The sequence below is a fragment of the Canis lupus genome, chromosome 34 (assembly GCF_003254725.2).
Source record: "Canis lupus dingo isolate Sandy chromosome 34, ASM325472v2, whole genome shotgun sequence".
Taxonomy (NCBI): domain Eukaryota; kingdom Metazoa; phylum Chordata; class Mammalia; order Carnivora; family Canidae; genus Canis; species Canis lupus.
The window spans coordinates 541,208-556,227 of NC_064276.1; the positions used below are offsets into that span (position 1 = coordinate 541,208).

General features: G+C 41.0%; 1 protein-coding gene and 1 long non-coding RNA gene across 7 annotated transcripts in view; both read right to left on the reverse strand.

Annotated features, from left to right (window-relative positions):
* LOC118353280 (uncharacterized) overlaps nt 1-2,453 on the reverse strand; it is a 28,614-nt gene extending 26,161 nt beyond the window's left edge. For both annotated transcript variants that reach the window (XR_007408078.1, XR_007408079.1), the window contains exon 1: nt 1,020-2,453. This is a non-coding gene — a long non-coding RNA (uncharacterized LOC118353280). The remainder of the gene's footprint in view (nt 1-1,019) is intronic.
* Nucleotides 1-15,020, reverse strand: part of TRIO (trio Rho guanine nucleotide exchange factor) — a 354,351-nt gene that overhangs the window by 320,286 nt on the left and 19,045 nt on the right. The gene's annotated exons all lie outside the window — the stretch shown is intronic.

A 15,020-nucleotide genomic window follows, 5' to 3' on the forward strand; every position in this document is an offset into this window, starting at 1 on the left:
AGAGCAAGTGCTCTAACGTTCAGTGAAGCAGTTGTGGGGGGTTCTACTCAGGGAATCTAGCTGCTGAAGAGGATTTTCCCCTCATCCTGGGACACCAGAGTCACTTGGGGGGGGGGGGATCTCGAGGGCCGCTGGCCAGGAGGGGGCTCTCTGCCTCTGACAAGAATAACTTCACTCATTCAAAACAAGAATGCAATCAAAAAGCCTTTTTCACCACCCTTCTGTGATTAGGGAGAGAGAGGGTAGCACAAAGACCCCCTTCTGAGTTCATGTAAAGAAGGGTAGGATGCATGCCAGGTCCTGAGTGTTGACAAATCCTGATTCACTGCTCAAGTCACACTTAGCTCACATATAAAATGGGCAATTCAACCACTCGAGCTGGGGGCTGGGGCGTGGCAGGGGGCGGAGGGAGGATCTCAGAATGTACTCTACGTCTGTTTAAAAACAGACCACTATTGACAGGAGTTCTGACTCAGCATCATCTCTTCTGACTATTCTGCTTGGCCAATTGTCAATGCCTTTATGTGTCCAATACTGAATCAAATATCATTTTATCTAAGTTAGGAATGAGCCACGAAACACTTATCATTGGGAGTCATGACTATCTTAACAAGACTCTTAGCCTCTGTATACAGAAATTACAAAACTGTGGTCACTAAGTGAGCATATATTCTGGTTCTACAGGGATAGTTCCAGTTGACACCTATTGTTCCAAAATAATTATCAGTAACACCCTTATTCAGTCTCAGAAGCATCTCTATTTAGACCATAAGGTCAACCTACCAAATAAAAAATGTCGAGCTAAGAAAGCATCAACATTTGATGACAACACCTGTCCCCTTTTAAACATCAAGCAGGACCATGGGATTTTAACCACACCACAGAGCACAAGGTGATCACCTTAGGGTTTCTAAAGTTGAATCTTAGCAATAACATTAGTCAATATGAATATTATTCATTTTCTCTATACTTTTAAGTGGCAGCATTGTTGTGCCGAAGTATCACCTGTAATGACCTACCTCCCTTTCGATCTCTGGCAGCACAAGAAAGCCTTCGCTGTGTGGTCTTAGCACCACCACACATACAACTCACTGCTCCTGTTGGCAAATATAGAGCAATAAAGGACAGATTAAATCTCTGCCCTAAAAGCAGCAGTTTCAGGGAACAATGGTTTAGAAAAAGTAGGGAAATGAAGAATTCCTTCATGTACTAGGAAAATCAAAGGGTAGGAGTGTTTGTAAAAAATGAAAATAAAAACAAGCCACACACAGTAAGAGGCAATCTACAATATTACATGTATATTAAATACTATAAACAGAATGGAAAAAAGAAGACAACATTGATAAAATCCTCACAGTGGGTTAGAAACAGAGCCAAGCCATGGTACAGCCAGGGCTGATTTGAGTTTTCACTTTTAATCTGCAATAATGGGCCTGTGGAAACTCCAGGGAAAGACTTACATTTACATACAGATGCAAAGCAGCTCCTCCTTCATGCCGCCAAAATACTCAAGAGGTAATAAAGTGCAATCAAGAGGAAGAAAAACTCCTACGTGCCCAACCCCAGTGACTTGAGTCATAGGAGGGCTCTCAGTGGAGACAGGAGCAATTCTGTTCTCCAGGGAGTGGCGGGTCCCAGCCAAGAGAGGGAAGCCAGTTAGTCCCGCAATATTCACCTTCTTTCTCTTCTTTTTTCCTATCTCTTCCTCTCCTGCTCCATTAGCTGTATTCCACTTTTTAATTTTCCTTTTGCTAGTAAACCAGAGGTAGTAGCATGCTGAAAAATGTCAGAATCCTAGGATGTTCAAATCTCCAGGTTCTAGGCAGCAGCTCGTAAGGAAGGTGCAATGCTAGTGTTTGCATATTTCAGGGCAGTCAAATACCAAGAATTAACATGAAATTCACACAAATACCTGAAATGCATGGCATTAAAAAGATCTATGTTTTTCATAATAAAAATGTTTTTATTCCAGTTACTAACAAAAAAATTAAAATGTAGTGACCACACTTTCCATGGTAAGTACCGAGTAATGTACAAAATTAAGTCAGTATATCATACATATAAAACTGATATAACATTGTACGTCTACTTCAATTAAAAAATGACATTTACCAAAAAATTAAAATGTGACCTTTAAACTTTGAGACCTTTGAACTTGTGAAGTATAAGCCACTGAAAACAAAATGTAAACATGGCAATTTATTGATAAAAGTTGTTTCATCATGCAAATGAGTTCCAGAATAAATTATCTGCCTCACAGATCTCTCCAATCTCAGGGCACAGTCATGGTACAGAAAGTGGTACACAGAAACAAAGCACCCTGAATGGGCTGGTTGTGCCTATCTAAAAATACTCTTATGAAAACTAAACTTTTTTAAAAAGATTTTATTTTTAAATAATCTCTGCACTCAACGTGGGGCTCAGACTCACAACCCTGAAATCAAAAATCCTATACTCCAAAAAAAAAAAAAAAAAAAAAAAAAAAAATCCTATACTCCAGAGACTGACCAAGCCGGGCACCCTTGTGAAAACTACATTTTTTTTTTTTTTTAAGATTTTATTTATTTAATGAGAGACACAGAGAGAGAGAGAGAGAGAGAGGCAAAGGCACAGGAAGAGGGAGAAGCAGGCTCCATGCAGGGAGCCCGATGTTGTACTGGATCCCGGGACTTCAGGATCAGGCCCTGGTCTGAAGGCGGTGCTAAACCGCTGAGCCACCTGGGCTGCCCCAAAAACTAAATTTAATGGTCAGTGTCTCAGGTAACCACTGCATTCATAAAGTGAATATATCTAATATCAACCCTGTAAAAATGGGCATAAACTGTCCAATCGCCATAAAGATGAGACTTAAAACTCAAATTTCAAGTGACTATACTTTTTTTTGAGAGTGAGAGCAAGAGCAGTGGCAGGGAGAGGATCAGGCTCCTTTCTCAGCCCAGGGCCAGACTCAAGCCTCGATCTTAAGACCCTGAGACCATGATCCGAGCCAAAATCAAGATTTGGCCACCTAACTGACTGAGCCACCCTGGCACCCCATCAAGTGATTACACTTTAAAGAAGAATTAAATGTTTTGGCTCTCTCTGCTTACTTGGCACTAAGTAAAAAATGTTATTTTTGAAAGGTTCAACATCACTAAACCTTAAAACCATCTCTAAAAGCATGAAGGGGAACTTTTAATCCGTATTTTATAACAAGTTATATTTCTAAGTAAGAACTATGCTTGATATTTATTATCCTAAAATGCATGAACCTCCAGAGAGTCTTCACAATCAGTATTTTTTTTAAGATTTTATTTATTTATTCATGAAAGACACAGAGAGAGAAAGGCAGAGACCTAGGCAGAGGGAGAAGCAGGCTCCAGGCAGGGAGGCCTGATGTGGGACTCGATCCTGAGACAAGGGATCACACCCTGAGCCAGGGGCAGCTGCTCAACCACTGAGCCACCCAGGCGTCCCACAATCAGTATTTCTGATGCAAAAAGAGACTTTTACCATAACGTGACATTCTGTGAACTTTTCCTTCATGAGCTTTTTCTCCCCCAATCTAGCACACTGTTAGACCACTAAGTATCCTCTATATTATCATGACTCTAAATTATGCTAAGCTCATGCTAAAAGGATTGATAGCACACTACATGACAGACAGGCTACATTATCCTTAGGGGGGAGTTTTTTAAATATTCATGTACTTTTCATTGTGATAAAATTAGTTTTATTTAAAATGCCTGGAACAAAAAAATAAAATAATAAATAAAATAAATAAAATAGAATAAAATAAATAAAATAAATAAAATAAATAAAATAAAATAAAATAAAATAAAATAAAATACCTGGAACAGTTAAGTAAACTCTCTTCATCATACCTAATCTTGAGACACACAGGCTTGTAAAACAGATCTTGCCACAATACCGTGAGGTAGTGTTCCAAGATCTAGTTTTATCCTGGTCTATCTCTGAACTTTATTAATCCAAGGCACCTGGCTGGCTCAGTGGAGCATGTAGCTCTTGATCTCGTCGTGGTGAGTTCAAGCCCTGTGTGGACATGGAGCCTACTAAATAAAGTTAAATAAAATGTTTAGAAAGAAATACTGGGGATGCCCGGGTGGCTCAGTGTTTGAGTGTCTGCCTTTGGCTCAGGGCATGATCCTGAAGTCCCAGGATGAAGTCCCGCATCAGGCTCCCTGCATGGAGCCCGCTTCTCTCTCTGCCTGTCTCTGACTCTCTCTCTCTGTCTCTCATGAATAAATAAAATCTTAAAAAAAAAAAAAAGGAAAAAGAAATACTGTAATTTTCTAGAATCCTCAGCTCCAAAGAATATACAACTTCTGCAAAGGACAAACAAGAAATGTAATCTATTACTAGATCTTAAAAGATCAAAGGAACTAATAAGAATTGTGAAAAGGGAAAAAGGACTCTTAAGAACAGGGAAAATTGGAAAGAAATTGGAGAACTCTTTCTAGAAAACATCTGAATCTTTTTTTTAATAATAAATTTATTTTTTATTGGTGTTCAATTAAACATCTGAATCTTGACAGCCATCAGAAGAACACTGTAGTCTCAATTACAGCTAGCAATTTTTTAGGAGTACCGTATTTCTAACTAGTGGCAGCTGGAGAAACTTAATGGACCTCTTCTCAGAATATTCTTTTTAGGGGATCCCTGGGTGGCGCAGCGGTTTGGCGCCTGCCTTTGGCCCAGGGCACGATCCTGGAGGCCTGGGATCGAGTCCCACGTCGGGCTCCCGGTGCATGGAGCCTGCTTCTCCCTCTGCCTGTGTCTCTGCCTCTCTCTCTCTGTGTGACTATCATGAATAAATAAATAAAATCTTTAAAAAAAAAAAGAATATTCTTTTTAAATGCATAAAGAAACTTACACAGAAAAACCATTTTTTAAAGTTATCAAAAAGATTTTAAAGTATTTGTTTCTTTACATTAAGTAAAAAGACCTAGCAGTCTAGTAACTACTATTAATTTTGAAGTAGTGATGAGCATAACAATACTTTGAAATATGCAGTATCTAGAACAGAATTTGAAAACATCCATGATATCCACTGGAGACATGTCACAGGTACTGCCAGAAGTACCGCATTACATTCATTATGGAAGAAAATATGCTGTATTTAGTTGGAAAGCTTTGAAAATAGAGATGGGATGAATTTTTTTCCCCAACCAAGTTCATGGGTCTGCAGCCTACTCTTACTCTAAGCACTCTGTTACTTATTTGGCTTTCTGATCTCCCCGTTTGGAGGGTATCTTTAGAAAGTCACCTACAAACAGGCTCTTAATGAGGGGACGCTATGCTTCACAGCAGAACCTTCTCTTGGGCACGGGCTCAGGTGGCAGCCCCCTGTACGCCCCTGACCATAGATACCAACTGCTTCGAGCTGCTAGTCCAGCTCCTTCCACAGAGTGACGGTGAAGTCGGCTGGGTGGACAGAGAAAGCAGGAAGAAACAGGAAGCAGACAAACTCAGAGTAGCTATTCCAGTTTCCACTGCCAGCTCCTCCAGAGGAGGGCGAAGCCACTGCCTCCACCAGCTTGACTGAGGGGCTCCCATACAATAAACTCCCCATGTTGCTCCAGCAACCAAATGAGCCTTAACCACATCAGGCCCTGAATATACATGCCAAGCTGTACATGTAACTGCTCATATGCAACCCACTAAACCCACGGCCACCAGGGTATTAGGTCAAGATTGACCAAGAACAACAGGACCTGATTTTCCCATAAATCAGCAGCATCATAAAATGCATCTTTCTTTTTTTTTTTTTAATTTTTATTTATTTATGATAGTCACAGAGAGAGAGAGAGAGAGAGGCAGAAACACAGGCAGAGGGAGAAGCAGGCTCCATGCACCGGGAGCCCGATGTGGGATTCAATCCCATGTCTCCAGGATCGCGCCCTGGGCCAAAGGCAGGCGCTAAACCGCTGCGCCACCCAGGGATCCCAAAGTGCATCTTTCTAAAAAGTACATGATATTATCTATACCTTAGTGATGCTGGAGTTATTAGCAGAAACACTTCTTTGTTTCACTTTCCTGCAGGGACCCTACCTAAGCTTTATCAGAGCTACTGGTGTTTGCTGCTGGTTATATTGGCAGCATTATACTGTATTCTCAGAAGACAGCCAAAATGTACAGATAGTTTTTGGCTTTCTATTTATACTGACCACCAGAGAAGGGCAGGAGTCACAGAGACACACACTTCTCATTTATATGTGGAAAACAAAGCAAAACTAAACTAAAACCCTGTGCTTTGATATTCGGTATTTTCCCTTTTAATTAGCAACATGCTAATTTCTTTCCTGTTTTTCTAATCTTTAAAGGAGGGAAGAAGTCTCAGACTAAGGAATATCCAGGAACAGCAATTAACTAGACCTTAAACCTCAATCAGGTTTGAGACACACTGAAGGTCTACTTAAAGTGTTTTCTAGGGGCACCTGGATGGCTCTTGGTTTTGGCTCAGGTCTGATCTTAGGGCTGTGAGACTGAGCCTCCATCAGGCCCCACGCTCAGCACACAGTCTGCTTGGGATTCTCTCTTTCTCTCTCTCTCTCTCTCTCTCTCCCCCCCCACCCCTCCCACTCATGCTCGCTCTCTCTTGCCCTAACAATAAACAAATAAATCTTTTTAAAAATTATTCTGGAAAAAAATTATTGGAGCGTGGGGCACCTGACAGGCTCAATCAGTAGAGCCTGAGACTCTTGATCTCAGGGTTATGAGTTCCAGCCCCTCACTGGATATAAAGATTATTTAAATAAATAAATAAATAAAATTTTTAAAAACAAAATATTCTGGAGCAACCTATCTGTACCTTTGTGGGTGACTGCAATCTGTCCTCAACCAAGTGATAAGACAGACTTCAGAACAGCTACTGCCTTTGTCTTCTGTTATCCTAAATAATTTAGATAGATGTCTAATTTTGACCTCAGGCTTCTTGGCTTATGGTCTACATTCAAATGTTACAAAGTCTAGCTAGCCAGCATTACCTTAAATGGTGCAATCTTAGTCTTTCAAATACTGAAAACTTTAGATTAGCATTCCAATAGTTTTACTCAAAAGTATGATTACTTACAGTGACCAATGAGAGGCTTAGCCAACAGCCTTTTCTTATAATGGCATTATATTTCTGGCAAACTATTATAAAATATTTTGTTTCTTTTAGAAGGGTATAATTTGCTGAGTGTAGTTTTTGCTGAATGCCAGTCAGTTCTTTCTTTGTGGTCATACAAACTGAAGCAGTAACAAACCAAATGTTTCATTTACTTATTTTCTTCAACAAGTCAGGCTTGGTTGGTTCTGGACAGTCTTTGTAGCTTTAATACTCTACGACTCTAAGAATTTCCAACTCTTCTCCAAAATATCTTCATGATTTTGATTTTAGGATAACACTGGATACAATCTAATAATTAGAATGCTGAAATAGGGTCAAGTTCCAATAATTCTTCATTACTATAAACTACTAATATTTCATCTCCCATTTCATCAAATGTTGAAATTGTATGTCAAGCTGAAACAGATATGTAAATATTTAGTATTTTTAATGCAAAGGGTTAGAAAGTGACAAAATATATTTCTACATATATAGTATTCTCTTTCTAGAACTTTATATCAACTCCAAGAAAAATTTTAGTTTTAGTGACTGCATGCCATAGGAGCTCAATAAATGTCTGATGCATGAATGAACAAGCAAACATTAAAGACTGTATCAAATAATGGTTAAGGTAAAGGGTGGAGTTAGCAACCAGCTAAAGATTACCAAAAGCAGGGGATCCCTGGGTGGCGCAGCGGTTTAGCGCCTGCCTTTGGCCCAGGGCACGATCCTGGAGACCCGGGATCGAATCCCACGTCGGGCTCCCGGTGCATGGAGCCTGCTTCTCCCTCTGCCTGTGTGTCTGCCTCTCTCTCTCTCTGTGTGTGACTATCATAAATAAACAAAAAGAATTAAAAAAAAACACATCTCAAATTTTTAAATAAAACCAAAACTTCAAAACTTTCTAACCACAGTATATACGAACTACCACACTCTCTGCACTGAATGTAGTTTAATTTTTAAAAGTTCATAAATTTATATACTTCATAAAGCTATCACAACTTTTCTATTATCACCTCCCTTGTCTATGGCTCATATGAAACTTAAACTTCCAAGCATGTTACAACAACAGGAATCTCTGGTTTGGGTAAAATACAGAAAACGCAGCCAATAGTGTAAATGAATTCTATAAAGTATTTCCTCAAGTCCCTAACACATGGCCTGATTTCCCTTCCTACTTCCTTCTCTCCCTCTCCTCAATTTCATCTGCTTTTCTCAACTGTTTTTTCTTTTGCCCATAAAAACTTGCTACCATTTGCTTTTAATAAGCCCTTTCTAAAATGCTTTGTCTAATTACCAAATCATTCTACAGCTGGTGATAACACAATTGTATGATCCAAGCACTATCAACTTACAGATATGTCCAAGCTAATCCTACAATACCAGTAAATACTTTTCACTTTTAATTTTTCAAAAGTAGATTTGAATCTACTAATGGGCAATCCTTTTTTTAAGAACTCATTGCAAAATCCAACATGAAAAATAATTAAGTTTAGATAACAATTTTATTACCACCACAGAATAAACACAAAGTTACAATGCATTTTGCTGATATTAATTTTATGATAGTACCTCAAGCACTCCAGTTGGATAAAATAAGAACATCACACACTTGATAATTACCCACAACAGAAGCCAATGTACAAATAATTTATTAAACAAGTAAGGTTATTTCCTGGGAGTTAGTGGTAAAGCCAGAGCAGTAACCCAAAACTTCCACCTTTGAAACAAAACCTCTCATTTGAATCACTATTAATACCTATAATCAAAAGGGAAATATTCAAACATACCAAATAGTGATCATCAAAAATGACATTTTCCTACAAAAGTAAAGAAAATGGAAATGTGAAAAAAAAAAAAGAAAATGGAAATGCGTTAACACTTTATTAAAAATATTACTGTTGTAATGTCAAATAAAACTGTGTAAGGGAAGAACATGATGTAAAAATTAAAATGGGGACCTTCCCAACTATAAAAGAAAAAAAGAATGAAAGAAGGCAGTCTTGATACCCATTAACAATGTTAACAGAGGTGATGAACAAAAGCAGACCAGGATTTCTTCAATTTCCCTTTGTGTCCTACACAAAGAACAAGAAACTTAATCCATACATTCACCTCAACTTAAGTCTCACCGTCTATGTAGTGGGTCTGAAGACACTGACTGCAGAGGTCACCTAGTGACCACCAGCACTGGCTGTCAGATCTGGATGGGAAAGCTGGCAAAGCCTCCCTGCCAAGACTCTTTCCACCCCACAGCCCAAGGGTGAATGGGGGAGCAAGGCCTGACCCAGTAAAGAAACACCAGATGGACTCAACTCTTAGTGACACTTCCAATGATAAATTTGCATTTCAACACGTTATTCCAAAAATCAGCCTTAAGGGTAGATCAGTAATTAAAATGAAAAAGATGGAAATAGAGGAACATGAACCTAAATATGTCTACAGCAAATGGTAGCATGAACTCAAAAGCCCTGGCATCCACCAACAAGTCAAAAAAGCCCAATAAATCAGACAAACTGAAGGCTAGTTCAAAGGGCAGCATTGCAAATCTGAAGGATGAGACAATGTGTACACACACACACACACACACACACACACACACTTGGAGAGCTAGAGAACAGTACCCAAAACAACACAAAAGTTTTTCTACTATGGGGAAACAATAAATTGGAAACTAACCCTCTTCAAAATCAACTACAAGGGAAAAATGAACAGACTCATACCAGGCTGAATAAGCCACATTGTTGCCAAATAATTCATCAGATTCAATGGAGAGTTTCCTATTTTATTTTATTAAAGATTTTATTAAGAGCACAAGCAGACAGAGCAGCAGGCAGAAGAGGGAGCCCAATGTGGGGCTCGATCCCAGGACCCTGAGATCATGACCTGAGCTGAAGGCAGCCACCTAACTGAGTCATCCAGGTGCCCCGGAGAGTCTTTTTTTTTTTTTTTTTTTTTTTTGAGAGTCTCTTATTTTAAAAATACGATAAAAATGTATTTGTGGAGGGTCTCTGCTTATTCACCTATGTAGGATTTCCCTATTCAGGGGGCTTTATGTAAACTTAAAGCGAATGTCTTACATTAGGCTATGTTAACAGTACAGAAAACTTGGTCATGAATTAAACACATGGCACTCTTCATGGACGATCAAGCCCATGAAATCAGTGATGAAGCATCTCACTGACTCGGGATGGCATGCTTGGGTGCGATGCTGTCAGTGTTTACACCTGTACAGAGCCAGTTTTCACAGCTATTCAGGGTTCATTCCAATTTTACAAACCTAAGAGAGTCCTAGAAACTTCTCCAAGGATCTTGCCAAACATAATTACTATTACTGAAGGATATCTACTCTCAGATAAATGTGAAGAACCATCTTGCAAATACCTCCATAGTTTTTCCTTTCCTGATTTGCTATGCTTTCCAGCATCACACAATTAGTAGTAGATTCTGATACGTAGGCAAAAAGCACGATCATCAATAAAAAGAACTTACAGGAGAGATTTAACTCCTTCTCTATAAGCAAGAAATGAATGTTTGGTAATTACGTAAAGCAAGAGTACTCATCTGACTGGAAAAAAAAAAAAGGTCTCTGTTACCCTCCTAGGGCAGAAGGCTGCCTCCTGCCAGTGGCTCCTCACAGCACACACTCAGCACCCAGCTGCTTCTCAAGGACCTGGAGCTCCTTACAGGTCTGCACCTGGCTTTCTCTCTCACACCACACCTGGCCCCCAGTAGCCGCACCCTCAACAATGTCTGTGGCACCTGGCAGTTCATCCAAGGTAGGTTCCTGAAATCAGCATCCTCTAGTGCTACAATCCTGAGCCCTGTCCCCCAACCACTAAGTTTGAACACTGATACCCTATCTTTAAGGGATAGAGTATTTCTGAATCCCTTACTTTGTAGAAACATGTTGACCTATTTATGAAGAACTGGGTTGGCCTCATATTTTGTGTATAATTTTAAAAGGCCCTGCGGCCTTTCAGATTCATGTAAATAAAGCCTTAAAGGGCTTGGGGGCAGAGTCCCAGAAATGGAAGTGAAGTATGGAAAAGGGAAGAAACACCCTTACCAGGCTTATGGAAAGCTCACCTATAAAAACAATCCCAAGAGAAAATCTTACCCATGCACTTTCCCCAATGTAACCTTTCCACAACGCACTCAGCAAGAAATCAACTCATCAAAGTTGAAAACATCAGAGGCGAATGGATATTAAATCTCAAGGGAAACCTGATAAAAGATGTCCCTTCACCCTCCACTGTGACTGGTCAAGCCCAGAAATCATCCAGCAGATACCGATGAGGACTCGCAGTGAGTGCAGTCTGGACACAGGGATGCCAAAGGAGGACTAGTCCAGGCGCGAGGACCCTGGGTCCTGAGGATGAGCTAGTTCCTAGCGGTCAACAGCGGGGAGCAAACCAACCTGAGATCAGCACCAGGAACACGGCTGCCTCCGTGGCTGCCTGTGGCCACACTCCGCCAGCACACAAGCACACCCCAACTGCAGGAACACGTGGGCTCTCTTCCTCCTCTCCCCTCACCCCAAGATTTTCTCCCGGAGAGGATGCTATACCCTAAGAATGCCTCTAGCCCATGTTTGCTGACTTAAGAGTTACCACTTCACGGCAGCCTCCTGCCACTGGATATGAGGATGCAGCATTCACCTCGTTCATTCAGCAAACATTTAGTAAGCACTGACTGTGTGCTGGGTACTGGGGATTCACATCTCAGTGAGATTCAGCCTCAATGTAAATTACAGTTTAGAAATAAAATCTCAAGAGGAAATTATATGAAGCTGGAGCCACTGTAATTCAATGGAATTCTGAGGAATGAGATACCCCAGTTTAGGGAAAGGAATTAAATCACACCAAAATAAGAACCATCAGGTTTATCTGCTAAAGCAAGTTTATTAGAATCACCATAAAATGCAAATTCTCCATTAGATAAAATTGCGGCACAGAAGCAGACAGGATGGGACCTGTGCCTGGGGGCAGAGGAGGAAAGGAGGTCTCCAGGGCAACACTCTCCTCCCAGCTTCAGACTGAATTTAGGTGCCAGTGCATAATCCTGACTCTCCACAGGCAGCATCCTGCCCCAGAAATCAAACTCTTCTCTCAGGGTGCCTCCAGCCTCCACCCTAGCAACGGCCGTGAGTGGCACTGTTACCTCTCAAGTGGTCAGAGAAGAGAAAGGAGAGAAATGCAAGATAAAAGAAATGAGAAAAAGAGAGATGAAAAAAAGACAAGGAGCCCACCTAGTAAAGAAAGGCATTTTTTCATTTAACAAGTCCGGAACCTGCATGTGCCCCTCGCAGCCACCAACCATCCTGCTCCAGCTGACTTTACCAGCTCTGGAGGCTAGAAAACCAGAGACTCATGAGGAGAGTTCACACAATCTGAACGAGGGCATCTGACAGCTATTTATAGGATCCAGGGGCCTTTGTGGAAAAGCTCACTTCTGGGCAGGTGGGGCTGTGTCTGGGAATGGCTGAGGCTGAAGAATGACCTCTGGGTGAATCACTTGGAAAGAGAGGAAAGTCCCTGAGAAGGGCACTCAGAGAGACACACAGCCTCAGAAAGAAAGATGGATGGTCAACAGGAAGAATAAAAAACAAATACAGCTCCTGGGAAGTTCAGGAGCTCACTTTTCTTGAGTGGTCCTTCCCACGCTGAGAGATGGCTCGCTCCGCAAACACTCCACATCCCAGCACCAACTGAAAAGGCCCAATCTCTTCCACTGCCCATGTGCCCTTAGTGCATTTAATAAAGCAACTCCACAGGCAAAATGACAGTGACACTTTAGGGCATGGGTCCTACGTGTGAAAAGCTGAGTCTGACTTAACCATGCAGACACTCCAATAAGGAAATACCTCCTGCAGAGGCAACAGACAAGGGAATAATTTTAGAAGATGATTAAGAGGAAAAAGACAATCACACCAACACCAGTGGACTAGGTGAGACAAAACAAGATTTATTCCAACTCTGATCAAAGACAAGTAGATCCCCTACTAATGAGAAATAGGTTCATGGAGAGCCACCCATTGACTCTCCAAATCCAGCTGGCTTCGAGGTCATGGTCCAAACCCTCTGAAGCTATCTCAGGAAAACAAGATCCCGGGCTTTGACCCAGGAGCCTTTCTGCTCTTGAGGTAAATTGTATCCCTGGCAGATTCTACTGTCAGTCTTGTCTCACCACGTGGCAGGTGGTTTTACAGAGCCAATCACCTCCCCTTAAGCCACACATTGTGATAACTGGGTAATTTCATCCCAATTGACTCAAGCCAGTGCCAAGAGACAGTGTTGCAGGATACTTCCCAGGAGGCTGAGCCAACCTTGCTGCATGGTGTGCTGTGGTTTTCAAGGAAAGTCAGGCTTCATCCCATATTTTTTTCCTTACTCCAACAAAAGCCCTGAGTCCTCTGATAAGACAGTATTTCTGATGTTTTTGATATAATTACCAGGCACTTGTTTTTGTGTTGTTGTTGTTTTTTCTTAACTCTGTAGTACTGACTTGGCAGTGGTCAAAGGACTTAAGTCAGTCATCTGATGATTCATCCTAAAGGGGGGCACCTGGGTGGCTCAGTGGTTAAGCATCTGTCTTCGGTTCATGTGGTGATCTCAGGGTCCTAGGATCAAGTCCCGTGTCAGGGTCCCTGTTCAGCAGGGAGTCTGCTTCTCCCTTTCCCTCTGCCCCTCTACCCTGGTTGTTACTTAAGAGAGAGAGACAGCATTTATTTTCTCTTAAATAAAGAAGAAGGATCCCTGGGTGGCTCAGCAGTTTAGTGCCTGCCTTCAGCCCAGGGTGTGATCCTGGAGTCCCGGGATCAAGTCCCACATCAGGCTCCCTGCACAGAGCCTGCTTCTCCCTCTGCCTATGTCTCTGCCTCTCTCCGTCTGTTGTCTCTCATGGATAAATGAATAAAATCTTTAAAAAAGAAGGGCAGCCCCGGTGGCGCAGCAGTTTGGCGCCGCCTGCAGCCCAGGGGTGTGATGCTGGAGACCTGGGATGGAGTCCCACATCGGGCTCCCTGCATGGAGCCTGCCTCTCTCTGTGTGTCTATGAATAAATAAAATCTTTTAAAAAAATAAAACCTCTAGATTTAAAAAATAAATAAATAAATAAAAAAGAAGAAGAAGAAGAAATTACTGCATCTAGTGTGGAGTCAGGTTAACAAGTGGCCTATGTGTCCCACTGTCGGGTGGCATCACAAACTGCCATCAATACGAACTTCAGACGCTGGTGAAAAGTGCACTCAGAGGAAAAGTCAAAGAAGTGCCCTGTACTACTCACATCTGGACTCAGTGTAAAACACAATTTACACACAAAGCAAGTCAGGAATTGTCTGGAAGCTGGAAAACTTGTTAATTTCCTTTGCAAGTTACTATTAATGTATGGCACATAAAAAATGAGACTCATGAAAATGTATGTAGGGACAGACTGTTAAGATTCCTGAATACTTTAAGAATGTGAGAATAAAGAAATGTAAAAATTATGTTAGCATATGTATAACTACAAGAACCTAAAAAACGAGGTTAAGTTTTACTGAATCTTTAAACTACCCTAATAGGTTTATCATTCAATTAATTTGAAGTAGTTTAGGTATATATATCCACTCCAGCCACTTACACAATGTAAACGATAGGCAACTGTGTATGCATGTGTGTGCACACACACACATGTATAATGACAAAACGCCGGTCTGGCTGCAGTTTCCCCCAAGAGACAAAGAGTAATTGTCCTTAATGAGGGATACAGTCTTAAGAGTTGCACATCAATCCACAGACTAAAGCAGGAAAAGAAACAAATTTCAAAAAAAAAAAAAAATGTCTTACAGAAAATACCCTTTATGCGATCATACATAAAACACCTTGGAAGTCAATATGGTTCTGAACCTACATGATCTTGTAATATCCCTTTGTGAGCAAAGCTCTGA